The sequence below is a fragment of the Saccopteryx leptura genome, chromosome 1, assembly GCF_036850995.1.
Source record: "Saccopteryx leptura isolate mSacLep1 chromosome 1, mSacLep1_pri_phased_curated, whole genome shotgun sequence".
Taxonomy (NCBI): domain Eukaryota; kingdom Metazoa; phylum Chordata; class Mammalia; order Chiroptera; family Emballonuridae; genus Saccopteryx; species Saccopteryx leptura.
In genome coordinates this window covers 5,736,390-5,756,996 of record NC_089503.1, presented here as the reverse complement: position 1 = coordinate 5,756,996, position 20,607 = coordinate 5,736,390, and the positions used below count along the sequence as shown (strand labels likewise).

Sequence of the window (20,607 nt, the reverse complement as noted above, 5' to 3'; positions counted from 1 at the left end):
CGAGAGTAAAAGGATGAACCAGGGGTGCACACTGCCGCTACAGAGCTGAGACTGGCGGGCTATCTTTGCTCCTGAAGAGAGGAGATGTGACTTCTGACAACACTGAATCAAAACCCAGGCCAAATGACACCCCACAGTTCACACTCACAGGAACCACAGATTCAGAATTTAGCAGAATACAGCAGAATTTAGCTTGTGCCTGAACTGTGGTGGCACAGTGGACAGAGCGTAGACCTGGAAGGCTGAGGTCGCCAGTTTGAAACCCCAAGCTTACCCGGTCAAGGCACATATGAGAAGCAACTACTACAAGTTGATGCTTCCTGCCCCTCCGTCTATCTCTCTCTCTCTCCTTTCTCTAAAAAAATCAATATAAAAAAACTTTTTATTTAGCTTATTGTGTATCTGGTAAAACATTTTTTCTTACTATAACCCCATTTATTAAAACCACCGAAAAATCACAGCTCCTGCAATCACCAAGTGCTTCCTATATTCACATTTTATCATTTAATTCTCACACCCTGTAAAGTTGTTGCTACACAGATGAAAGGTTAGAGAATTTGCTCAATTGTACTCTAGAAAGGATCCCACCCATGGAAAAGCATGTGACTGGAGACAGAGACCAGTTAAAAAATTAAATGCAGCCTGTCCAGGCAATGGCACAGTGGATAGAGTGTCGACCTGGGACACCTGGACACTAGTGTGACACTAGTGTCCAGGTCGCTAGCTTGAGCATAGGATCATAGGCATGACCTATAGTCGCTGGCTTGAAGCCCAAGGTCACTGCCTTGAGCAAGGGGTCACTGGTTCAGTTGGAGTGCCCCGGTCAAGGCACGTATGACACAGCAATCAATGATCAATTAAGGTGCCACAACAAGTTGATACTTCTCATCTCTCTCCCTTCCTAGCTGTCTGTCTGTCTGTTACTCGCTAAAAAATTTAAAAAATAAAAAAATTAAATTAAAATAAAAATTAAAAATTAAATGAAATAGGAACAATGAGTGGGAAGAGAGAAAAACTGGTGTTTCAGATAAAAGACTGGCAAGACTTGGTAACAAATTAGGGACAGAAAGGAATTTCAAATGAGTCATAAGTCTCTAGTTGGGGTGACTGTAAGGTTGTCACTGGCTGCGTTAGGGACTACAGAGGAACAGGTTTGCAGAGAAGATGACAAAGTCCGGATTTGTGAAATTTGAGGAGGGGGCACTATCCAGGTGAAGTTGGCACAAGATGTTACAACTCAGGAGAGAAGTAGGTCCATGAAAAGGTAACATTAACAAAAAGACTTTACAGTTTACCAAACATTTCAATATGGTTTTAATTCAAAGAATCACAGCATTTCAAAGCAAAGTGTCTTAGAAAGTAAAAGGAACAGGCTCAGGGAAATAAATTACCTGCCTAAAGTCACTCACTTCTTCTGACAACATAATGTGCTACCAATACATGAAACCAAAATTTTTTAGCTTTATCATAGGCAGTTAAGTGAAAAGGAAAAGGGGAGGAAAGAGAGAAGGAAATAAGAGAGCAAGAGACACGCTGGCACTGCAGAGACAGGTCTTGCAAGGCAGACTCAGGTGCTGGTGAGTGTGTAGCACAGTGTCCGCCACACCTTTAAATAAATGTCTGCTCAAGGTGTGACCGAAGACCAATCACTGCAGGGACGATCTGGCAGTCTGGGCACAACAGAGAGACACCACTCAGCACTAGCTTTCTGGGTACTCCTACTTCATTCACACTATTACTGTGTGATCCAAGACTTGTGCTGATAACTTCATGGGCATCACACCATTTGCCCCATCACAATCCCTTAACATGTGCAATATATTAGATATACTTATTAACATAGAATAAAAATATAAAATTATACAATAACAGAAGATACCACTATTATCACCCTCATTTTACAAATGAGAGCAAACCTTAGAGAATTAAGAAAAAATGAAGCCAAGTCTGGGACTGAGAGACTATACACTCTTGACACCATATGAGAAATACAATCCTGACTCAAAAAAAATAATTTCTTCTAACCAGGCGGTGGCGCAGTGGACTGGGATGCGGAAGACCCAGGTGCGAGACCCCGAGGTCGCCAACTTGAGTGCAGGCTCATCTGGTTTGAGCAAAGCTCACCAGCTTGGACCCAAGGTCACTGGCTTGAGCAAGGGGTTACTCGGTCTGCTGAAGGCCCACGGTCAAGGCACATATGAGAAAGCAATCAATGAACAACTAAGGTGTTGTAACGAAAAACTAATGATTGATGCTTCTCATCTCTCACCGTCCCTGTCTGTCTGTCCCTGTCTATCCCTCTGTCTGACTCTGTAAAAAAAAAAAATTCTTTTTTAAAACTTTTTTCTGAAGTGAGAGAAGGGAGGCAGTCAGACAGACTCCCTCCCGCATGCACCCAACCAGGATCCACCCGGCATGCCCACCCGGGGGCGATGCTCTACCCATCTGGGGCATCGCTCCATTGTAACCGGAGCTATTCTAGCGCCTGAGGTGGAGGCCACAGAGCCATCCCCAGCGCCTGGGCCAACTCTGCTCCAATGGAGCCTTGGCTGCGGGAGGGGAAGAGAGAGACAGAGAGGAAGGAGAGGGGGAGGGGTGGAGAAGCAGATGGGCGCTTCTCCTGTGTGCCCTGACCAGGAAATCGAACCCGGGACATCCACACGCCAGGCCAACGTTCTACCACTGAACCAACCAGCCAGGGCCCTGACTCAAATTTTAAAACACACAGCAGGTTCTCCAATAAAGTTTTTCTGTTATAACCCTGATGAGATACTTAACTCTTGTTTATATCTACAGTATTAACCTATGGTAAAACTCGTTTCATTGTATTTCATTTCATTTAAAGTCACAGAACCTACTAATGATGTTAAGTGAGGACTTGCTGACCTTTGCCCCATATCTGAAGAGTAAGACCCTAGAACAAAACAGACATGGGTCTTGACTTCAGAGCTCAGAGTATAGTGTGGGAAGAGAGATGACCTAATCAGCATCAAACTATAAGTTCTGGTAAGAGCAATAAAGGAAACGGTGTTAGAAGACAGAATAATATAGGAACAGACTTTAGATTGGATGATGAGGGAAAATAAATCAAAAGTATAAATACAGAAACAATCATCTTTTATGAGGTCAGAACACTCCTGTTATCTACTTATATCCAGTGGACAGTTTCTGAGGCACCTGGCTTTGTCTGAATCCTCCTGGACCGAGTGAGGTCTGTGTTTGTTTCTTTAAGGGAGAGGAGAAAAGGAGGTTTCCATAGGGCCTCTCTAGCTGGAGACTCCAATGGCTCCCAGGCTGAAGGATCAGGCCTCCCTCTACTCCTCAGTCAGGGAGCTCCACCTCTCTAAGAATAGGTTGGCTCCCCTGCTAGATATATACATCCCTCCACATCATGCCACATAAGCATTTCCTTGAAAATAAAAGTATTCCGCAGGGCCCTGATCGGGTAGCTCAGTTGGTTAGAGCATTGTTACAATATGCCAAGGTTGTGGGTTCAATCCCCAGTCAGGGCACATAGGAGCAACCAATGAATGCATAAATAAGTGGAACAACAAATCAATGTTTTTCTCTCTCTCAAATCAATTTTAAAAATACTCCTCAGTCTGACCTGTGGTGGCGCAGTGGGTGGAGCGTCGACCTGGACCACTGAGGTCGCTAGTTCTAAACCCCGGGCTTGCCTGGTCAAGGCACATACGGGAAGCAACTGTATACTATGAGTTGATACTTCCTGCTCCCTGCCCCTCTCTAAAATCAATAAATAAAATATTTTAAAAATACTCTTCAGATATTATTAAACTGTATCATATACTTCAACCTTGTTATACAAATTAGACAAAAAGAACCACTCTCGAGATTAGGATCCGCTCAAGCCAACATTTATCAAAAACCTACTGGAAGCCACTGGGCACTGTTCATGGTGCTGGAATATTGGTTGTGTCCAGGGAACACTAGAGGGCGCATGAGAGCTTCAGCTTTCAGGAAAATTAGTCTCCAGACTAGGTAGCAGGATGACCCTTCACTGAAGGAATCTTGAGCCTAAGACCTGTGATCCCAGTGGCACTAGAGATCTGCTGACCAGGTGTTTCCATAAAGACACACAGTTAGAACACAGGCCTTTGATTCACCCTAACACACAGGACCAAGGTTCGCCAGATCGGCAGCCCTAGGATGTAGGCGAGATGGGCATTCTCACTACGAATCAGATGGCTAAAACGAAGTTGCTTTCCTGAAGTCAAGTTGCCAATAAGTGGGAAGGCTGAGTGTAGAACCCTAGTTACAATAGTTGAAACTGCAGCCTGGAGACTTACCCGGTATCCCAGCCTTATGAGCATCAGCCAGAAATAGAGGCTTACCACTCTATAGAGGTCTACTTACTTTGGCCATTAGTATACTGTTAGAAAACAAATTATGACATCTTGCGGAGATGCAACTTGACAAGCAGGAGCCATACACATCTTAAGAAGCAAGCTTTGGGATCACTGACATACTTGCGTATCTCAATTCTAAAAACCAATCGACTGTGAGCTATACCATCAATTTGATTAAAAAGAAAAAGGAGCAAGACTACATGGAATAGAAAGATAAACTATGCAAACCAATTAGATGTCAAAATTTGAGGAAAGTAGCCCGTAGGAGAGAAAAGAGTGACAACTGAGTGTAAAAGGTAAACTATAGGACTGGAAGTAATCTCCAAGATTAATGTTTAATTATTTTACAGGTGAAGAAACTCAGGCTTGGCCCTATCCATGTCTCATATAAGTAATAAAAGAGCAAACTGGAACACGGGTCTTGATTCGTACTCCAGTGGTCCTTCAACTACTCCAGTTCCTGAATTACGTGTATACACACAGCAGTCACAATTAGAGGCAACCCTAGAAGACTGTGGTATTTGAGCTCTTCTGACACAGACACTAGCCAGACCCAAATCTGGCTGACAGACGCAGGAGCCAGAGGCAGTGAGTGACCGAAATGGTCCATGGTCCCAGGAGCCCTTCAGCATGCTGAAAGGAAAATTATGAAGCAAACATAATGTAGAGCATCAATAGTTACGAAAAGTCAGTGACTTTTTTCTTTTTGTGAGATTACTTTATAACACAAACAGTTCCTGGTTCTATCACCAACCATATAAAGATAATATAGAGGCCCCAGGCCAGTTAGCTCAGTCGGTCAGAGTGCTATCCCGAAACACCAAGGTTGTGGGTTTGATCCCCGGTCAGGACACACACAGAAAGTGGTCAATGAAAGCACAACCAGCCTGACCAGGCAGTGGCGCAGTGGACAGTGTCAACCTGGGACACTGAAGACCAGGTTTGAAACCCTGAGGTCAGCAGCTTGAGCGCGGACTCACCAGCTGAAGCATGGATTCATAGACATGACCCCACAGTCCTAGCTTGAGCCCAAAGATCATGGCTTAAGCCCAAGGTCACTGGCTTGATCAAGGGGTCACTGGTTCAGCTGAAGCCCTCGGGTCAAAGCACATATGAGAGAGCAATCAATGAACAACTAAGGTGCTGCAACAAAGAACTGATGCTTCTCATTTCTCCCCCTTCCTGTCTGTCTGTCCCTGTCTCTGCACCCCCGTCTCACTAAAAAATAAATAAAATAGGAAATAAGGTGATGAGCCTGAGCAGTTGGTGGGACAGTGGATAGAGCACTGCCCTGGGATGCTGAGGACCCCGGTTTGAAATTCCGAGGTCACCAGCTTGAGCAAGGGCTCCCTGGCTCTGCTGGAGCCCCCCAGTCAAGGCACATATGAGAAAGCAGTCAATGAACAACTAGGTGTTTCAACCATGAGTTGATGCTTCTCGTCTCTCATCAACCATGAGTTGATGCTTGTCTGTCCCTGTCTGTCTCTCAAAAAAAATAATGATTCTTTCCTGTACAGATGGATTCTCTCCATACCATCTCTTTAAAACAGTATAATCCTGTAACACATTTAAAATAAAATGTGCATGACTAAAATTTGGGAACATGCCCACTGAATAGAATAAGAGAAGTGTTTTTTTATTTTATTTTACATTTATTGGTTAATTTTAGAGAAAGAGAGAAGGAGAGAGAAAAACATTGATTTGTTGTTCTACTTATTTATGCACTCATTGGTTGATTCTTGTCTGTGCCAGGGGATCGAACCCGCAACCTTGGCATTATCGGGACAATGCTTCAACCAAATAAGCTACCCAGCCAGGGGAAAGTGTTTTTAATTTGACTACAACAAAGAGAAATTCTGATCACATTAAGAGATAATGTATATATTAGATACTGATCAGGTATGACCTTTCCTCTCAGCTAAAAATTATGGGGGGGAAAAGGGATTATACTGAGAAGTAAAAGTTACAGATTTGTAGAGGTTTTCTTTCAGGAGATGTAGTGTTGGTAGAAGGAATTTAAAGAAAGCTGTTAACGCCCCCCCCCCCTCCCATTGAAAATCATTTAGAAAAAGCCCTAGGCTACTCCCTAATTTGCAAACTACAGTTTAATTCTCATTTCAAATTTAAGAGCTTCTCACAGAAAACGTATGTTTTAAGATCTCAAAGTTGGCAGTCTATCTAAGAAATAAATTATGTTCAAACCACTGTGTTCTAATGCTTAAAACTCCCTAATACTTACAATTTAAAGTCCTTCAGTTAGCTTTAAGTTCTATCTAGTAATAATTTGAGTTTGTGTTTCTCATACTGATTCAAACCATTTCCTACACCAAGATGCCAGTAAAATAAGTTTTTATTCCTCACAAGTCAAAAAGTAAAAATCAGGCTGAAGAAGTGACACCTTATACACACACTTATTTCTACTGCACAGAGCTATATCTGAGAACGGCCACCTGCCCTGCTCTCTCCCTGCACTTACTTAGTCCGTCTATGTAACCTGCAGTGTGTCTCGTTGGGACAGACATGGGGCCCTGGTTTTTAATAGTGTGTGGAAGACAACATTTAAGAGTGTTGCAGGACTGGCCCTGGCCAGTTGGCTCAGTGGTAGAGTGTCGGCCTGGCGTGCAGAAGTCCGGGTTCGATTCCCGGCCAGGGCACACGGGAGAAGCGTCCACCTGCTTCTCCACTCCTCCCCCTCTCCTTCCTCTCTATCTCTCTCTTCCCCTCCCACAGCCAGGGCTCCACTGGAGCAAAGTTGGCCCGGGCGCTGAGGATGGCTCTTTGGCCTCTGCCTCAGGAGCTAGAACGGCTCTGGTTGTAACGGAGCGATGCCCCAGATGGGCAGAGCATCGCCCCCTAGTGGGCATGCTGGGTGGATCCCAGTCGGGCGCATGCGGGAGTCAGTCTGACTGCCTCCCCGTTTCCAACTTCAGAAAAGTACAAAAAGAGAAAAGGAGAAAAAAAGAGTGTTGCAGGGCTAACAGAGTCCCGTAGCTCTTGCCCATGGAGAAGGATTTTGGAGAATGGAAAGTAAAGCTCATATAAAATAATGGAAGTATCGCCCTGGCCAGGTAGCTCATCTGGTTAGAACATCTTCCCGATCCCCGGTCAGAGCACATACAAGACTCAACCAATGAATACATAAATAAGCGGAACAACAAACTGGTGCCCTCCTCCACCTCTGAAAATCAGTAAGTAAAAAATAAAACAATGGAAGTCTAAAGTAATGGAATGCATGTGATTTATCTGAAAGGATTCGCTCCCATAAGCCATGGCTGGGCATTCCTCTAGACAGGGAGCTGTTCAGATGCTACACATACAAATAAATGTTTTTGCAACACCATCCAGCCATGCACTCACGTCCTGTAACAAATTGATAATTGTGAAAAATAAAGTGAGATTCAATGCCAGAGTTATATGACCCAGGGGAACTTTACAAACCAACACCCCCCACCCACAAAAGCCTAACCTGGAAGATGTGCTAACAGCCTGCTCCCACCTCCTTCACGTGTACTCTGCCATGCCCCCCACCCACTCCACCTCCTCCAGCACTGCCCACCGCTATCTGGTTCTTAGGCAGAGTTCAAAGCATAAGCAGTTCAGTGTGCACCAGAAGACAGATGAAAATATAAGCAAAAGAACACTTGGGAATGACTTTGAAAGAGAGTTCAATTTCAAAGTTTACAGGTAACAGAAACTTCCCTACTCGACTCTCTTCCTGAAGAACATCAGTAATGTCCATTTCACTTTCACACTAAGCAGTCTTGCTAATGACAACAATGTTTTTAATAACATTAGAATGGGTATATTTTGGGGAAAAAACTAAATACAAACTATTAAACTTGGTAACATGGGGAGTAATAAATTTAACACTTTCATCAAGTGTCCGTGGAGCACCTCCTCTGTAGTTGCTTAAAGAAAGATAAATAATAACAAGCTCACAAGAAAGCAGATGGGATGGGCAAGTCAACAGCCTGTTATACTTCAATGTAACCACTGCTCAGGAACTCAGAGAAAGCTGTGTTCTCCTGGGTGGGCTAGCCCCTGCGCCTGTGCATGTACCAGAAGGTTTCACCAGGAGGTAACACTGTCACCGGGGCCTTTCTGAAGGCTGAGTGCGAATGGGGGGGGGGGGGGGGGGTGTAGGAATGCTGAGCAGGATGTGGCCAAAAGGCAACAGGCATGGGGACCCAGAGGGAGAGGGGTTAGTGCTTGGAAAAGGACGGCAGCAGGTACAAGGTTTAGAGATTAAAAACTGCAAAATGGGCTCGAGTTTCCACACACGCTGGGATTAAAAGCATCCCTGGACTTTAATCTTGGATTATAGCTAGGGGTCCCCAACAATGACAGGGCCACACCTAGGGTTCAAGTTGCTAAATGTTGGCTACAAAGTGAACTTGTATCTACTACGGATACAAGCAATTCTTGAAGAACACTTTTCAATGCGTTTAATGATCTGTACTGCTTTCCAGTAAAAATGACTTCTCCCTCCCTTCTCAAACGTTTAGGCTTTTACTACTATAGCCATCAAAAGAGACAGGCGTGTTCTCAATATTCAAGACGAAAGAAAAAGGTTTCAGCGGACCCTTGTCTCCTCGGATCATCCCGCAGAGCAGAGCTATAACGCTCTGCTTACCTGTACTTGACGTCAAAATAGCTTAAATCTAAAAGGGTCCTGATGAAAATTAAGAGTCACCACCAGTCAGTGCCTCTGCCCACTATTCTAGATTTTTTTTCCCCCCATAGGATGCATTTCACTTGACAAGTTCTTAAAAATTAACTTCAAAAAACACTTTTCACCCCTTCAGTATTCCTCGCGTTTCCCCCACTGGATGGATGGGAGGAGCTCCAGGGCCGGGTCGAAGGACCCGCACAGAGAGCGAGCAAAACTTCTCCGGGTCCGACGCGCCTCTTACAGCAGCATCCCAGTAAGTTGGGTCGAACTGTCATCCTGAACACGCGTGTGGCCCCCTCTCCGACGCTGACACCCGCCTCTTCGGACGTGGACGTGGACAGGGACACTCGCTTGGAAGGGCACCCCGCGTGTCCTCGGGACCCGGAGCGGCCGTCACTGTCCCCCCGAGGGGCGGGCGGAGAGGGCTGGGGGGCCGGCCCGCGAGGAGGGCGGCCGGGAGGCTCGAGCCCAAACAAAAACAAGTCCCCGTCGAGCGCGGCCGCGGGAGCAGATTGGGCGAGCCGGGGCCCGGCTGCCCATTGGAGAAGAGGGAAAACAGAGTCCCCCAATCGCGAGCGGCGGGGCTGCTCCCCTCGTGCGGCCGCGGGCGGGCCGGCCCCGCGCTGCCGCTGCCCGGCGGCCGCTACCGCTCCCTTCCGGCGGCGGCGCCCACTGCAGGCCCCGCGCCCCGGCCGCCCGGCCGCCCCGCCCGCGGCCCCGGCCCCCGGCCCGCCCGCCGCCGCCGCCCCCCGCCGCCCCGCTCACCGCCGGCCGCTGCCCTCTCCTCGGGGCGCGTCGAGGCCCTCAGCCCGGCCGCTGCGCTGGGGGGGGGGGAGAGCCCGAGCTGCCGGGCGACACTTCCTGTCCCCCCCAAAAAATTAATCACCAAAAAATAATTCCAGAGAAAAATGGAGAGTAAAATCCAAGATGGCGGCGCTTGCCGCAGCACCGCCCGCTCCATCCGCTGTCGGGAAATGAGTCCCGCGGCGGCCGGCGCCCCCCGCCCCCATCGCACCGCCCCCCCCTCCGGCCCCCCGCGGCCCCCGCGCCCCGGGCCTCACCTCGCCTCTCGCGCGGCCGCGGGGTCCCAGAGGCAGCCGCCAGCTTCGAGGCTCGGGTCCCGGGTCCCCGGCGCCGCACTGCCGCCTCCTGTACCCGGGCGCCCTCACCTCATCGCCTCGGAGCCTCGCCGCCCGCGCCGCAGTCGCGTCGCCGCCCCCGGTGAGCCGCCCGGACGCCGCCCGGGAACGGTGGAAAGACACGAAAAGGAGTGCCCTCGGCCGGGCGGAGGGACACCGCGGCGGCTCGCGCGGCCCAGTCACCTCTGTTGCTTTACGGGACTCTGCGGGGGGAGGCGGAGAAACCCGAGAAAGAAAGGAGTCCCCGCCGGGTGCTCCCGCGGCGGAGGGACAAAAAGCGAATTTGGCGAGAACGAACCGAGCCGTCGCCTCACTCCTCTCGCGGCGGAGGGATCCGTGCTGAGCAGTCGGCAGGGATCCCTCCGCCCCTCGCTGCCCTTTAAATCGCGGCCGGAGGCGGCGTCGCCGTGCGCCCCTTGGGCGCCACCTCTGCCCGGGTCTGTCGTCTGTGCCCCCCACTCTAGACCCGCCGTGTAAGGTGCACCCAGCGGGCACAGTGCCTGACCTGGGACTGAGGGCAGCCCGGGAGGACGGCAGGCTCCTCGTCTACTGCGCCGAGGGGAGGCGGCCCCACGGAGACGAGCTTCTTTGTTGTGGAAATGGGTGTCATTAGAGGCAGAGACACCTTTAAAGACCTTGTGGGCAGCCTCAGCGTTCGACTGTGGCTCGTGAAAGGGAGAGAGCGTGCATTCATCGGGGCGCGGGCTTGCTAAGGGTCAACTGGCCATTTCTTGAGCGCCTACTGTGTGCCGGGCTCTGCTTGCAACAGTAGGGCTACCCCTTCCCTCCTGGTTGGGCGGCGCCAGCCCCGAGTATGCGCTCCCCTCGAGGTGCCTAGGCAGGTCGGGAAGCTGCGCGGCCGGCCGCGATCGGCCGCGATCGTGCGAAGAAGCCCTGGCCTTGGGGGTCCCGTTGTCGGATAACAAAGACCACACACTAACAATAATGAGAGTAACACGGACACAGCCTTTACCTGGATACCAGGCACCAGACTCAGGCTTTGGTGCCCTATCTCATTTATTCCTTACAACAACAACCCACGGGAGATGAGACCGTTGTGGTTCCCAGGTGACATGGAGGGAAACTGAGGCACGGGAGAGGTTAGGTGAGCTCTAAGACAGCCAGTCAGGGCTTCAGCAAGAGCCCTGATCCAGTACTGCGGTGAAAAACGTAGACATCAAGGAGGAGTGGAGGCGGCCACAGTCTGGCAGGCGCTGGGAAGGTGTCCCCAGGAAGGTAAAGACCTAAAGGGGATTGGAGTATGAATATGTTGGGAAAAGGCCATGGTGAGGGAATGTGAGGCCAACAAGAGCAAAGGCCCTGGGAGGGGAAAGAGATGGTGTCTTCCAGAACTGCGGGAAGCCCAACGTGGCTCCTGCAGAGAGGAGGCAGGCAGAGCAGGCAGGCAGCATCCAGGAGGAGCCCAGCTGTGCCTCGGCTTCCCCTGCATCCCCAGGGCCTGGCACCGAGCAGACACACCATGAAGGACCGGTCAGGGGAGAGTGTCGATGGCCACAAGGACTGTGATCCGACGAACACCAACAGGGCTGCTTACCCCATTTTCCCGCCTCCTTGACCGTGGGTGGTGGACATGCTGCTTATTACCTTTCAGCAGATGGAAAACCGAGGCACTGTGACTTGCTGAGGGTATGTGTCTAACAGGCAGAAGCAGGTCTTGATCTTCAAAACCAGAGCTCCTCCAGCGCCCTCACCTTCCACCCCCATTCCCTGCTCAGCTCGGAGAGCCGGACCACCCGCAGGGACTGCAGACCCAGCCTGTGACTTCGTGCTCCTTGCTCCATCACTGTACAAGCCAAGCCTCGGTTGTCTGTGACATCAGAATTGGCCCTGTCACTTTCCTCTTTGCAGACAAATCTAACAAATGATTGTGTTGGTTTTGTTAATTTCTGATTTATCACTAAACTTTCCAATATTGTTGTAGCACCTGACTCCAAATACTCATTGAGACAGCCTTTGCCACCCCGCAACCCCTGGATGCCCAGAGGAAGCATGCATACCGGCCTCCTCTGGGCAGCCACAGTCCCGTGTGGACCCTCCAGGGCCTTAATGCCCAGAGCCCAAGTCCCACTGTGCCCAGGCAGCCCTTCATAGCTCTGAATGCCAGTTCCCTCCACACTCCAAACTTTCCAAAGTCCATTCCAGCACAGCAGTGCTCTCCACGGACTCTTGCGACCGGCACCCAAACCCCAGCCCTGCCCAGTGCCAGGCACAGTATTCTGGGCAGTGATTTGCAAGGGAGCAGGCCGGGCTCACTGCCTGGCATGGAGGACAGTGAGCAAACCTAAGCAGAGCTTCCTTCCACCCACCAGGCCTCCTGCATGGCCGCTGAGAGGCCCAAGGCAGGCAGAGCTGAGTTGGGGCTCACGACCTTGATCTAGCCATGCAGAGGGCTTGCTGCCTTTGGGGGGTCTCCACCAAGGGAGGCCAGGGCTGAGCTGGTCAGAGGGCACAGGCAGGAGTGGCCCTCGGGGAGAGACTAGAAATTCAACTTTCTACAACGAGTGTGGCCAGCTGGAGGCCTCTCTCTGCCAGCTGGAAGGGGTGGGGGGAGGGCAGACAGGAAGTGGTGTGGCCAGGCACCTGCCCAGCCCCCATGTGACGGGAGCCATTGGCATTTCTATGGTGAGCCTCTGGATGCCCCAGAGTGGAAGTGCTAAGCCACAGAGGCAGCGGGGCCCCCACCCAGCCTGGACAGGCGGAAAGATGTTAACAACCCTAAAGAAAGACCTAGTCAGCAGAAGGGCTCGGCCAGCCCCGGAAGTGTCCGGAGTGCCAGCCCAGCCGGGAGCAGACCTGAAAGCGGTGCCCTTGCCGGGGTGCTGGCTGAGGAGCCAACCCCAGCCCCCCTGCTGGGCCCGGGGGTCCTCCAGAGACTCAGCCTGGTCCCACCAGCCCTGCATCACTCTCCAATGTCCTTTCTTCCAAGGCCAGGTTCACCCAGCAACCGACGGGCAGGGATTTGCCTGCTGGGATCCTGTGCCCACAGGGAGAGTCCACAGGTCACACTGAGCCCAAGATTCCAGGCAGGGTGCTGGGTGGCTTCTCGTTGTAAAGTGATAGGTTGGCTCTTGGACTCTGCACACGAGTCTCACCCAGTCCCCCATCCCTTCCTGGGAGACAGGGCTGTTCTGATGGCAGCCGGTGTCTGAGACCGGTGGGACAGGGCCAGGGCATACCCAGGACCATTCTGGTGGCCCGTGTGGGTGGCTACTGGCTCCCTGGTCACCTGCATGAGCACCACGCCACCAGGCCCCCTGTGACACCCTTGTTCCACCTGTCCCTCTACTGCCCACTTCTCCTTTGACAGCTGAGGAAACCAAGCCTCTGAAAAGTCGAGTGACCTGCCCATGGCCCCAACAGTAAGACCCTGTGGCAGCTGCACACGGCCTTGGTATGAGGTTCGAATCCCAGCTCTGCCACTCGCCAGCCATGTAATTCTGAGCAAATGAGGGAGTCTACACAGTCTTCTCCACTGTGTGAAGGTGCTAACCCTTGGACCTGCTGAAGGAATCTCATTCATAGCTTTGAAATTGTTTATGTACTTAATTAAGATACCCAAATTCCTGTCCCCAGCCTGGACTTCTCCTCCACCACTGCCACATTGGTATTTAATAGGCCTTTCAAGTACAGCGTGGCTGAAATTTGAACACACACACACACACACACACACACACACACACAGGTGCAGACTTCCACCTCTCAGAAACAGCCTTCCCATCGCTCAGGTCCAACTCCTAGCCTCCGTTCCCCCTTGACTGCCTTCCTTGTTTTCTCTCCTTAGAATACACCACTGTCTAACATCCTGTATGTTTTTTTTTCTTTAAAAAAAAATTTTTTTTTTAAATTTTTTGTATTTTTCTGAAGTTGGAACCGGGGAGGCAGTCAGACAGACTCCCACATGTGCCCGACTGGGATCCACCCCGGCATGCCCACCAGGGGGCGATGCTCCGCCCATCCGGGGTGTTTGCTCTGCTGCAATCAGAGCCATTCTAGCGCCTGAGGCAGAGGCCACAGAGCCATCCCCAGCGCCCAGGCCATCTTTGCTCCAATGGAGCCTTGGCTGTGGGAGGGGAAGAGAGAGACAGAGAGGAAGAGGGGGTGGAGAAGCAAATGGGCGCTTCTCCTATGTGCCCTGGCCGGGAATTGAACCCGGGTCCCCCACACACCAGGCCGACGCTCTACCGCTGAGCCAACCGGCCAGGGCCCAGGGTCTCACTGCTTTTTAATAATTTCCAACTTACGGCCCTGGCCAGATAGCTCAGTTGGTTTGAGCATTGTCCGCACATGCTGAGGTTGTGATTTGATCCCTGTTCAGGGCACATATAGGAATCAACCAAAGAATATATAGATAAGTCGAACAACAGATTGATGTTTCTCTCTCTCTCTTCCTCTCTCTCTCAAATCAATCAATAAAAAAAATTAAAGTGGCCCTGGCCGGTTGGCTCAGCGGTAGAGCGTCGGCCTGGCGTGCGGGGGACCCGGGTTCGATTCCCGGCCAGGGCACATAGGAGAAGCGCCCATTTGCTTCTCCACCCCCCCTCCTTCCTCTCTATCTCTCTCTTCCCCTCCCGCAGCCAAGGCTCCATTGGAGCAGGGATGGCCCGGGCGCTGGGGATGGCTCCTTGGCCTCTGCCCCAGGCGCTAGAGTGGCTCTGGTCCGCGGCAGGGCGACGCCCCGGAGGGGCAGGGCATCGCCCCCTGGTGGGCAGAGCATCGCCCCTGGTGGGCGTGCCGGGTGGATCCCGGTCGGGCGCATGCGGGAGTCTGTCTGTCTGTCTCTCCCCGTTTCCAGCTTCAGAGAGATGCAAAAAAGAAAAAAAAAAAAATTAAAGTAATTTCCAACTTACAAGAAGGTTCCAATGATAACAAACGACCTTTCCTTACCCACCTGACAGTCTGTTGCCACCCAGATGCTCAGTGACTTCTGAGCAGCACATCAGCGTGTGTTTCCTGCCAACCGAGCCACCCTCCACACGACCAGACAACGAGGACTGGACTCCAGAAATCATCCTTCCTAGGTCACTGCCATCGAATCTTCAGACCGCACCCAAGTTTCCCACTAACTCTCATAAAGTCCTTTACGGCAAGGAGGCTTGTCCCGACGCCCGGCTCCCTTGGTCGGTGGGTCTCGTCCACTTCCTCCACTCTGGAGCATGGCCCCTCTTTTCCTGACGTACATGACCTTGGCCCTCCCAAAGGTTGCAGGTCAGGTATTTTGAGGTATGTGCCTCAGGGGAAGGCTTTCTGATGGTTCCTCGTGGTTGGATTTAGGTCAAGGATCTTCGGCAAGAAGGTCGCAGAAGTGAGTCCGCATTGTCCTCATTGCTTCCTATCAGGTGCTGAGGGATGCACCCTGCCCGTGAGCGATGGTGTTCCCTTGATGAAGGGGTGTCTGCTCACCTCCTCCACTGGGAAGCCGCTGTCTCTCTGTGTAATAGGCAGTACTCTGGGGAGCTGTGCTCAGAGAAGATGCGACCATGCTCCTCGCCAAACTCTCAGCGTAGGAATGGGTTTGTTCCAGTGTCGACTTACGGGTGTCTGGTCTGTTGTGTTCAATAGGGTTTAATCTGTTCCAGTCTCTCCCCTTCCCCCTCCCCTCCCCTCCCCTTCTTCCTTCTTTCTCCTCCACCCTCCCTGCCTTCTTTCCCTCCCTCCCTCCTTCTTTCCTCCCTCCCTCCCTCCTTTCTTTCTTTCTTTCTTTCTTTCTTTCTTTCTTTCTTTCTTTCTTTCTTTCTTTCTTTCTTTCCTTTCTTTCTTTTTCTTTCTACAAAGATATTTATGGCAGCTTCGTTTAGAACAGACCCAAACTGGAAACAACTCGAATGCCAATCAACCAGAGAAAAGCTGTACAGATTGTGGTCTGTCCACCAGACGAGCTCCTGCTCAGAAAGAATAGGGAATAAGGGACTCTTACACGCCACAACAAGGGCCAACTTCAAAGACACGATGTTGAGGTTGGAGAAACAAGGAACCATGGAGTGCAAATTGTTTGATTCCAAACATGTGATGTCTTAGAGGAGGGATTTTCAACCTTCCTCACCTCGTGCCATGAATAAACTAATTACTAAAATTCTGCAGCACACGAAAACATTTTGTATGACAAAAAAAAAAAAAGAAAGAAGGAAAGAAAGAAAGAAAAAAAGAAAGAAAAATGTAAGTGTAATTTTTGATTCATTCACACCAGTTGGCTATTGCTGTACTGGGTATTGTTGCTTTTTTTTTTTTTTTTTTTTTTTTTTTAGACACAGAGAGAGGGATAGACAAGGACAGACAGACAGGAACGGAAAGATGAGAAGCATCAATCATTTTCGTTGCGCATTGCGACACCTTAGTTGTTCATTGATTACTTTCTCATATGTGCCTTGACTGTGGGGCTACAGCAGACCGAGTAACCCCTTGCTTGAGCCAGCGACCTTGGGCTCAAGCTGGTGAGTTTTTGCTCAAACCAGATGAGCCCACACTCAAGCTGACGACCTCGGGGTCTTGAACCTGGGTCCTTCCGCATCCCAGTCCGACGCTCTATCCACTGCGCCACCGCCTGGTCAGGCTAGTGTCGCTTTTTTTATTTGACAATCTAAGAGACAAGAGGTCAGTTCTCCTGACTACATACATAGTCAGGTATTGCATGTTTTAAAAAATTCTTGTGGCCTGACCTGTGGTGGCGCAGTGGATAAAGCGTCGACCTGGAAATGCTGAGGTCAGCTGAGGTCACCGGTTCGAAACCCTGGGCTTGCCTGGTCAAGGCACATATGGGAGTTGATGCTTCCAGCTCCTCCCCCTTTCTCTCTCTCTGTCTCTCCTCTCTCTCTCTCTCTCTCTCTCTCTCTCTCTCTCCCTCTCCTCTCTAAAATGAATAAATAAATAATTAAAAAAAAAATCTTGTGATACACAGGTATGCCCAGGCACAGTGGTTGAAAATCGCTGGCTTAGAACAACAACAACAACATCAAAAATGGAGCTGGAAACCTGAAGAGTCATTTGCATCCGGGCGGGTGGGATGGCTGCGGGGGTGGGGGGCGCACAGGAAACTCTCTGGGGCGGGGGAAACCTCCCGTGTGGGGGTGCCGTGCCCAGGTGCGGGTCTCTGCAAACTCGCAGCCTTCAAGCCCAGGTCTGGCTGCTCCATTCTACACTTGAAAACGAGGGGGAAAGTGAACTGAACTGGGTTCCTGCTCAGTGAAAACTTCTCCAGCGTTTCCGTGACGGGTCTTGTGGTCAGGCAAATTTTGCAAAATGATTTTTCCTTGGGTGTTTCCCAGACACCGCTTCTGGGAATGTCCCGGTTCAAAGTGCAGGTTCCAGGTTCAAGGTGCGGACCGGGGTCCTGCAGGTTCTTGCCCCTCCCCCCACCCCTGCCATCCGGGCACTGACAGGAGCGGCAGTGCTGCGTTTTATTTAAAGGAGAAGAAAAAGGTGCTCCTGCCCTTACAGGTTTGACGGAGAACATCCGCCCCCAGGACACCCTCCCTACTGCTGTCTGGCCTGCACCAGAATTTTAAGTTGACCTTGTTTGGTTTTCTCTGGCCAGATCTATGTCGTTCTGGTGGGGTCAGCTCTTTGCTCTCCCTGTCACCTTTAGTCCCCTTGTCATACCTCACAGATACACTGTGGGCTGTTGGCTTGTCCTTGGGAAATTCCTAGGGGTGGTGTTTCCTGAGTCAAGAGTGGAGATGTTTTCTGTAGAGCATTCTGGGTGGCCAGGCAGAGAAGGTGCCTGGGGCCGGAGCTGTGGCATTTGGGGTGGAAACCCTGGTCTCAGAGGTGGGGGCCCTCCAGGTTTCAAGAGGCCTTACCGTGGAGGGAGCTGGCTCACTAAGGAAAGAGGGGGCTCCCACCATCTCCCCGTGATCGGTCTTGCCCTTCTGTCCGAGGGGGAACTGTGGCAAGCCCCCGGTGAGCCGGTGAGCCGGCTGGAAGGATAAGCAACCAGGAGTCATTATCTTCGTTCTTGTGTGCTCACAATTCACAGGCACAAAATGTACACCCTGGTCCCCAGGCCTCCCCCACGGTGGTGCCCACGCCTCAGGGACCCACAGGAGATTGGACCCACTGGTAATTCCTGCCCAGACAAGACCTCAGTTTGGGCACAAGTTGCCCTGAAACAGCCAGGGGAATCAGTGAGAACTTGCTGGAGAGATGGAGGTCTCCAAGAACAAGGCCGAGTGGACGTGCAGATGAATCCCGAGGGGCAAGTGGGCAAACAAGTCCCCCAGGTGCTTGGGAGCAGGACACGTGGTGGCTCTGCGGGCCAGGCACAGGCCCCTCCCACACTCCCAGTGCCACAGGCAGCTGCACGCTGGGCTGACCTGATGCTAGGCACAGACCCCCACAGGGTCTGTCTACCAAGGACCCTGAATGTGGCAAGGAAGTCACTCAAGCCCGAAATGGCTCAGCCCGGAGAAAGGTGGCTGTCTCCTCCTTTGTATTGTGGCTTAAAACAGCAGAAAGTTATTCTCTCGCGGTCCTGGAGGGCAGACAGCCAAAAAGAAAGTGTTGGCCCTGGCTGGTTGGCTCAGCGGTAGAGCGTCGGCCTGGCGTGCGGGGGACCCGGGTTCGATTCCCGGCCAGGGCACATAGGAGAACCGCCCATTTGCTTCTCCACCCCCACCCCCTCCTTCCTCTCTGTCTCTCTCTTCCCCTCCCGCAGCCAAGGCTCCATTGGAGCAAAGATGGCCCGGGCGCTGGGGATGGCTCCTTGGCCTCTGCCCCAGGCGCTAGAGTGGCTCTGGTCGCAGCAGAGCGATGCCCCGGAGGGCAGAGCATCGCCCCCTGGTGGGCAGAGCTTCGCCCCTGGTGGGCGTGCTGGGTGGATCCTGGTCGGGAGCATGCGGGAGTCTGTCTGACTGTCTCTCCCCGTTTCCAGCTTCAGAAAAGAACAAAAAATAAAAATAAAATAAAATAAAACAAAAAGAAGGTGTTGCGGGGCTGCACTCCCTCTGAAGGTTCTAGGACCCTTCCTCACCTCCTCCAGCTTCTGGGGCCTCATCTTCCCTTGGCTTGTGGCCACATCCCTCCGGTCTCCGCCTCTGTTTTCCCGTGGCCTTCCCTCTGTCTTGTGTCAAATCCCTGTCTCCTTTTTCTTATGACACTTGTCATTGACTTTAGGGTCCACCTAGGTCATCCAGAATGATCTCATCTCAAGATCCCTAACTTATAATTATACCTGCAAAGGTCACATTTGAAGGTTTCTGGGGACTAGGACGTGGACACACCTTTTGGAGGACAGCATTCAACCTCTACCTCAATGACTAGCCCTGGTTGATTTATTTTGCTGCCGAAATGGCCCCAGATTGGGCCAGTGGGAACCTCTTCAAACTGGTTTCTGTCTCTTTCTAATAGGTCTCCATTGTTCTTTGAACCCAGCCTCGGGATCAGTCAGTTCTCCGAGGAGCAATGGCTCCTTCCAGGGGAGCCACGCTCTGCATGTGAGGCGTGCGCAGGACCGCGGTGGGGGACTGCTTCACGGCCCTCTCGGTGGGCCTAGCCAGGGTCTGTGTGTGTGTGTGTGTCTGCGTGTGTATGTGTGTAAATATATAATATACATGTTTCTATGTATACATATATATCTGTAAATACATTTATATCTCTCTTTCTATATCTAAATATAAACACTGATTTCAATCCAGTTCCAATCTAACGTCACGGGTTCATTTTAGTTTCTCCATATCTGTATTTGTATCTCCCTCACCGACAGTTATGACCCATGACTGCTTACTGTCCCCGCCGGTTTGGGCCGCTGTAACACAATGCCACGGACTGGGGAGTCTTTCTTTTTTAAATTTGCATTTCTCTGATGAATGCTGTTATGCGTCTTTTCATGTGCTTATTGTCCACTTGTAGATCTTCCTTTGGCAAAGCGTCCTTACAAATCTTCTGCCAATTTTTAACTGAGTTCTTTGTCTTATGGCCAAATTCTAAGCCTTCTTTATTTATTTGGAATACAAGCCATATACATACATATTGTACACAAGTTAATTCTAATAAACTTGACAAATTATGTAAAATGGGCATATATTTTTTATAATTAATTTTTAGAGATACAGAGAGAGAGAAAAAAGCATTTATTTGTTGTTCTGCTTAGTTGTACATTCATTGGTTGCTTCCCATATTGCCCTAAGGATTGAACTCACAACCTTGGCATATCAGGATGATGCTGTAACTGCCTAAGCTAACCAGCCAGGGCCTGGGTAGGTATGTGTATGTATGTATATATATATATATATTTTTTTTTGTTGTTGTTGTTGTTTTTGTATTTTTTTTTGTTTTTGTATTTTTCCGAAACTAGAAGCAGAGAGGCAGTCAGACAGACTCCCACATGCACCCAACCGGGATCCACCCGGCACGCCTACCAGGGGGCAATGCTCTGCCCATCTGGGGCATCGCTCCGTTGCAACCAGAGCCATTCTAG

At 50.8% G+C, this 20,607-nt stretch overlaps 1 protein-coding gene and 1 long non-coding RNA gene across 8 annotated transcripts in view; one reads left to right on the top strand and one right to left on the bottom strand.

The window, feature by feature from the left end:
• Window positions 1-10,238, bottom strand: part of KMT5B (lysine methyltransferase 5B) — a 62,080-nt gene extending 51,842 nt beyond the window's left edge. For 2 of the 6 annotated variants that reach the window (XM_066385913.1, XM_066386147.1), the window contains exon 1: window positions 10,101-10,238. The gene's annotated coding sequence lies outside the window, so the exon portion shown is untranslated. Of the gene's footprint in view, window positions 1-9,280; window positions 9,487-9,804; window positions 9,976-10,100 lie in introns of those variants that run through there. The other 4 variants (XM_066386224.1, XM_066386300.1, XM_066385987.1 and 1 more) reach the window with 3 other exon arrangements.
• A 302-nt stretch (window positions 10,239-10,540) lies between these two features.
• On the top strand, window positions 10,541-12,119 carry LOC136406773 (uncharacterized). 2 transcript variants are annotated; one of them, XR_010751713.1, is made up of 2 exons: window positions 10,541-10,651; window positions 11,794-12,119. It is a non-coding gene; the product is annotated as an uncharacterized lncRNA (long non-coding RNA). The 2 variants fall into 2 exon arrangements; XR_010751707.1 differs by lacking the exon at window positions 10,541-10,651 and adding an exon at window positions 11,278-11,414.
• Window positions 12,120-20,607: the final 8,488 nt, after the last annotated feature.